This window comes from Rhincodon typus, chromosome 15 (assembly GCF_021869965.1).
Source record: "Rhincodon typus isolate 14 chromosome 15, sRhiTyp1.1, whole genome shotgun sequence".
NCBI lineage: Eukaryota > Metazoa > Chordata > Chondrichthyes > Orectolobiformes > Rhincodontidae > Rhincodon > Rhincodon typus.
In genome coordinates this window covers 55,317,838-55,325,202 of record NC_063346.1, presented here as the reverse complement: position 1 = coordinate 55,325,202, position 7,365 = coordinate 55,317,838, and positions in this window count along the sequence as shown.

Genomic DNA, 7,365 nt, shown 5'->3' with positions numbered 1-7,365 from the left:
CCATTTATCTGCTCCTTTATCCATCTTCTACCCGCCTCCCCCTCTCTCTCTATTTATTTCAGAAGCGCTTCCCCTCCCCCATTTCTGAAGAAAGGTCCAGACCCGAAACGTCAGCTTTCCTGCTCCTCTGATGCTGCTTGGCCTGCTGTATTCATCCAGCTCTACACCTTGTTATCTCAGATTCTCCAGCATCGCCAGTATCTCTGTAAGTGTAAGGCTTCCTCCCAGCGTGAGGCCCGTGGACGGTGATTAGAAAGGTGATTTGAAATATGGAAATGCAAACAAGGATATTGTGGAGGAGTCAGAGCTTTGAAAGGTGGAATCAAGAATACGAACTCAGTTGTGGGATTGCCTTTGGGTGTCAGAAAAGGGGGAGGATGATCTGGTTCGGGGGACCGATAGAGTGGGAGAGTAAGGAGTAACACCAGAGGCCTAAGAAAATAGGATGAACATGTCCAAATGCCAATTGACAATCACCAGCTGAGGGTAAAGGATACATTTCAGAAGCTCTGGTGTGGAAAGCAGGATGACGTTGCATTCACGTAGCACCTTTCATGCTCACAGAACATCACAAAACACCTTGCAGCCAATAATCGAGGCGGGTGCTGTGAATGTGGAGTTGAGGGCACAATGAAATCAGCCACCATCTTACTGAATTGCAGAACAGGCAAATTCATATGTCTTAACCAATAATTTCTAGCCCAGGCATTGTTGTAATTTAAGGAATGCTTCGGACAAATATGTGCATCACAATATGGTTACGAAAAGCACCCCTCTTAATGAGGAGATATAAAAACAGAAATTGCTGGAGAAACTGCAGCATCTGTGGAGAGAAAAGGCAGTTAGCGTTTCAGATCTCTGATATGACTCCTCTTCAGAACACTGGGCTTGAAACATTAACTCTCTCCACACTCACTGACAGAGTTTCTCCAGCCCTTACTGCTTGTGTTTCAAATTTCTAGCACCTTTTGTTTTAAAGACTGGATCTTCTAACTTAGTAATCATTGGTCGCGTTGAAACCAGGGAGAACTTCCCTACTCTTCCTCGAGTAGTGTCTGCCAAAAGGGCAGGCTCAGCACCTCACACTCACCTCAAAAGTTCAGAGGGAATTCTTTTACCTGTCGGAGCTGGATTTCCAGTTTCAGGGATACAAGATGAATTCTGACTAGTTCTGTCATTCACAAGGTTGGGAGCATCAGCCTACATCACAGACTGAAACCACATGGACAGTCATATGACTTAGAAACCAACAAGTTCCTGTTAGGGCTAACACTTTGGGACTCAGAGGAAGAAACTGGTGGCATGGAGGGGGTAGCAGAGGGTTTAGAGTCCTTCCAGGGGGCTTGGCGGAGTAAAAGCAACAGCGGCCGAGGTGTTTGTAGGTTTCAGTGAGCTTACAACAAGTATCTGTGCGAAAAACCCATGGGAGAGAATCAGATGTTACTTTCTGCCCGCCTGGCTCTGAAACTGAATTTGATGGAATTTCCACATCAAAGGGCTGCGATGATTCATAGGCCACAAGAATGAAGCTTACAATTGTATAAACATCATCTCAACCTCAGCGCAGCAGTGAACTGTCTGCTTTACTCTAACAAATAGAGATTTTACCTTTTTTGCTCTCTCTGTACCTCCTCTAATTTCACCTTTTGCACTTGACCTTGCGGCCGTTCTCCAAATGTGGCAGGAACCAACCTCAGGTGTGGTCCTGTCCTATCGGACACAGGTTATCAGATCGAGATCAGGATGATTAATTCTCCAGAACCGAGTTGGTTAGTCTGGAATTCTTCCTAACCTAAGGAAACAGAGAGATTGTTTGAAATGGTGGCATTTCAAAGGCTAATCTAAAGCATTTGGCATTCACGCTGCAGATGTAGAGTAGGCCTGTGCACTGTGATAAAGGTTTCACCGGTGTTATTGGAGCTTACTCACTGCACCATGCATGGAGCTGACCTGCTTAACTTGGTGCTTTGCAACAAGGGATCAGTGTCGAGGGCACACTCTTAGGTGTGGATTTTTCTTCTTGCTGATTAAAAGGTAGAGACTTAAAGTGTTGGATTTTCTGTTTTTCTCCGCACCTAATGGAACCAAAAGAAATCTGTTGGGGTGTGAAATGGCCAGCGGATTCATATATCTGTAACGAGGGCTGTGTTGGGAAACACGCAGAAAGATTTCTGCTTTTCAGTGTCAAATTTCCATCAGAGAAGAATAGCTCAGCAACCAACAGCTTAGCCCCCTCAATTCTTACCAGTTTGTTAATAATTCTCGATTGGGTTGGTGGCATCAACAGCCTTTCTTGCCCACCCCTAGTTGCCGCTGATCTGATTGGCACTCTTGGCTATTTCCAAATACAGTTAAGGGTCAGCCATAGGGATAGTAAGGACTGCCGTTGCTGGAGTCAGAGAGGCGTGGAGCTGGAGGAACACAGCAGGCCAGGCAGCATCAGAGGAGCAGGAAAGCTGACGTTTCGGGTCAGGACAGTAGGGTCCCAACTCAAAACGTCAATTTTCCTGCTCCTCTGATGCTGCCTGGCCTGCTGTGTTTCTCCAGCTCCACACTGTGTTATATCTAAGAGTCAGCCATATTGCTATGGGTCTGGATTCACATGTAGACCAAACTGGGAAAGGTTGGCAGATTTCCTTCGCCAAAAGGCATCAGTCATAATTAGACCATCCCTTTTTAACTTTCAACTTCACCATCTGCCATGGTGGGCTTTGAATCCACGTCTCTGGAATATTAGCTTGTGGCTCTGGATAGCTAGTCCAGTGATATTACCACTACACCACCATATTCCTCTTGTTAGGGGATACAAAGAATGCTACACATTACAGAAAGCAGGGTACGCCAGTCTACAGGCTAACTGGTGCACTAATCACCCGAAACTCAGCAAATGAAGCCAGACTCTGTGGAGTTGCGCTCCTTAAATAAATAAGTACTCCACTCGAGAGTCAGCCTAGGCCAAGTCCCTGGGGGTCAAATAAACCAATGAAGGGGGAATGTCTGCATTGGCCAACACGCTCAGTAAAAGCCATGGAAATGGGCAGGGCGTGAAAGAGGGTCCCTAGGATTCTGGGATTTTTTTCACTTGCTGTGGAAAGTTCCTTTGCTTTCAGCTGGCAATCAGATGTGAAAAATATGACAGCCTGCCCTGTGACTTGATTCTGGGTCCATATATCTGTGAGCTTCACCCACCTGCATCTCTGGGAGGGGGCTTACTCATGGAGAACATTTGACCTGTTATAAGTAAGAAAAGTGAAAATAAAAACACACACACACGTAGTAGAGAGAGGACACAGTGGCATTGTGGAAATATCACTGGATAGGAACTCAAGACTCCCTTGCAGGCTAATGTACTGGAGACATGGTTCTCACAATTCAGTTAATAAGGCCAATCTCAATAATTCTGATCTTGGCAACTTTCATCTTACGTTGAAAAAAACCCATCAGATTCACTAATGTTGGCGTACTTGTGACTCCATGCCCACAGGGATGACTCTTAACTGCCTCTTGAAATGGCCCTCAAAGCCATTCAGTTCGAGGGCCAATTAGGGGTGACCTTGCTAACGATGCTCACATCCCATTAACAAATTTAAAAAAAAGAAAAAACAAACAGTGGCTCAGGTTGGGGATGGGGGTGATGTTGAGAAATTGGACAAGACCATAGTGGTGGTGGTAGTGGTGGGGGTGGGGGTGGGGGTGGGGGGTGTACTGGGCGACAGTGGGGAGTGTGGTTTACTAAGCTGGCCAATCAAATCAGGAGCCTGTTAATTGAATGGTAAAAGAAACAGTTTGCGTGGCATGGTGGCTCAGTGGTTAGCACTGTTCCCTCACAGCGCCAGGGACCCGGGTTCAATTCTATATGTGGGCAACTGTCTGTGTGGAGTTTGCATGTCCTCCCTGTGTCGTGTGGATTTCCTCTGGGTGCTCTGGTTTCCTCCCACAGGATTTCCTCTGGGTGCTCCGGTTTCCTCCCACAGTCCAGAGATGTGCAGGTTAGGTGGATTGGCCACAGGAAATTGGGATGTGAAGACCTAGATGGTTTAGCCATGGGAAGTGCAGGGTTACAGGGATAGGGTAGGGGACTGGGTCTGGGTGGGATGCTGTTTGGAAGGTTGGGATGGACTGAATGGCCTGCTTCAACGTTGTAGGGATTCTAACTATTGCTGGTTTATCCTCACAGTTCTTGCCCTTTTCTGTTCACACCTGCCACTCTCCTCACCAGTTCCCCTGGCCTCTCTACCCTCTGTGGTCATGCTAATACACAAAGTAGTCTCCAGCCACTTTCTTGCATCCTATAAAACAGGCAATAGAATGCCTGACTGAGTTGGATGATCAGCCATGATCATATTGAATAGCAGAGAAGGCTCAAAGGGCTGAGTGGACTACTCCTAAGTTCTATGTTTCTCCTCATCACCCATGACCACCTTTCCATCTAACTGGGAAAGAATTCCTCCGACAAACCACTTCAGATGTTCCTTCCCACTCCAAGTGCTTCATCTTTGGCCATCCATTCATCATAATTCTATTGTTCTCTCACTTCGGTGTTCATGTTCTTGTCGTCAGCTAAAATATTACTATCTTCCACCTCGGTCACAGTTGCACTTCAATACAAAGGGGGAACAATGTGAATGGTTTCTGAGTCACATGCAGTTTCGCTGTCCATTATCAAATCTGCTGGACTACATCAGCACGAATGGACCTCATTTCCACTGCTCTAGGGTCAACTGGAAAGTAAAGATAACCCCCAGTTCTTTTCTCAACTTTATAACTGTTCTCCATCCTTACATCTGAGAAGCTTATGACCTTTGTCTGACATCATCACATTCAATACCCTCTCTTGCAGCTTTCTTTTTTCCTTTATTTATCAGGAAATATGGTTTTCACCCACTTGTTCCTCAATTGAGTGGCTTGCTGGGCCATTTCATAGGAGAGTTGAGTCAACCACGTTGTTGTGAGCCACGTGAAGTCATACAGCACGGAAACAGACCCTATGTCGAACCAGTCCACGCCGACCATAATCCCAAACTAAACTAGTCCCACCTGGCTGCCTCTGGCCCATATCCCTCCAAACATTTCTTATTCATGTACTTATCTAAGTGTCCTTTAAATGTTGTAATTATACCCACATCCACCACTTCCTCTGGCAGTTCATTCCACACGCAAACCACCCTCTATGTAAAAAAATTGCCCCCTCATGTCTTTTTTAAATCTCTCTTCTCACCTTAAAAATATGCCCCCTCGACTTGGAATCCCCCATCCTAGGGAAAAGCCATTCACCTTATCTATGCCCTTCATGATTATACAAACCTCTATAAGGTCACCTCTCAACCTACAACGCTGCAGTGAACAATGTCCCAGCCTTTCCTTATAACTCAGACCTTCCATACCAGCAAGCATGTCGGCCAGTCTAGGTAAGGACGGGAGATTTCCTTCCCTAAAAGGCATGAGTGAACCAGATGAGTATTTTATGGCGATCAATAATGGTCTCATGGTTACCATCACTGAGTAGCCTTCCATTCCTGATGTACCTTGCTGAATATTCATTCCCCTTCCTGCCATGGTGGGATTTCAACAAAATGGATTGTTCAAATCCCTCCGATCACATTGGTGATCCTGCTCTAGCAGACAAATTGTTTTCACTAAAATCACACAAACTTTTGTTTTGCAGCATTGTTTACTGGAAGACAATGGTGTGGTAACATTTTCGCTGGTAATCCACAGACCAGGGGACCTAGGTTTGAATCCCATTACAGTGGAGGGGGGAAATTTGAATTGAATGTTGAGAAAAAAACACTGGAATTGGAAGTCTAATGATGATCATTAAACCAATGTCATAAAACCCCCATCTAACTCATTACTGTTCTTTTGAAACAAAATCATGCCTAGTCAGACCTACAGCAACGTGGTCGACTCTTAACTACCCAAAATCCCTGACGCCATTCAGTTGTATCAATGACTAAAAAGTCTCAACAGAAGGAATGGAAGTGGAAAGACCACTTGGCATTAACCTAGGCACTTGAGACCTGCTCTATAATACTAGCATTTTCCCTGCAGATTTGTTCCTCTCCATCCCCTCCTCTAGTTGGTAGTGTATAGATTACTCTGAGCAATAGTCATTGCATCCTTTTTATTCCAAAGGTCCAGCCACATTGACTGCATCCTTAAACCCTTTGCGACATCCTCCTTACCTTTAACATAGCAATGCCCTCCATCATCAATACGGCTACACATTTCTCTTTTCCTAAAGTCACAATCAGATCAACCATAACTTGATTGCGAGGCAAGGCAGGCTTGAGGGGCCAAATGGCTTCCTCCTGTTTCCATTTCTGATGCTCTTACACCTCCCCGTACAATTATCTTCCATCTTTTGCAAAAGACAGCTCAGACACTGAAGGAACGCGGCAGTGCTGGATGTGCCTCTCCAAGATGAATGTCTGTTGAGACCCTGAGTATCAACAGGATATTTCACCATGCGGTGCAGCTTGATTTCCACTCTCCTGTATACACCACACTCACACTTTCAATACCGCCCGACAGGTTAGTAAGTATAATTACAGCACATGGAAATGGGGATTATACTGACATTAGGAATTGGTTGAGACAGAAAACAGAAAATAAATGGTCATTTTCACTGTGGCAGGTCTAGATTAGTAGGCACTATGACGTGGGGACCAAATACAACTTCGGGGGAGGATTTCAAGAGGATTAGGTCAGATTAAATGAGAAAGAAAATTGCACATGGAATATAATATTTAAAAATGTGAAATTATGTAATTTGGTCAGAGAAAAAGAAACACAGGGTATTTATTAAATGGAGAAAGATTGACATGTGTTAATGTCCTCATATACAAGTCACAAAGATATTATGCATGAACAGTCATTAGGAAGGCAAATGGTATGCTTGCCTTCAAAGCAAGAAATCTTGCTGTAAATACATAGAATACTTCTGAGCTTTGTAACAAAGTTCCAATAGACTGATTCCTTGGATGACGGGACTGTCCTAGAAAGAGAGATTGAGGAGACTGGGCCTGTATTCTGAAGAGTTTAGAAGAACGAGGGGTGATCTCATTGAAGCATGCAAATTTTTTAGATGGCTCAGCAGGGTAGAGACAGGATGGATATTGTTCTCATCACTTTGAAGGGGGGGGGGTGGTTAGTGGAGGGTCTAGAACCAGGGAACGTGGTCTCAGGGAAAGGTACAGGTCATTTAATACTGAGATTGCTTCAGAGAATGATGAATGTTTGGCATTCTCTAGCACAGAGGGCTAGGGAGGCTGATAATGTTCCTTGCTACCTAGTGGAATGACACAGGGATCAGTGCTGAGGCCATAAGTATTTACAATATAGATTAATGATTTGGATGAAGAA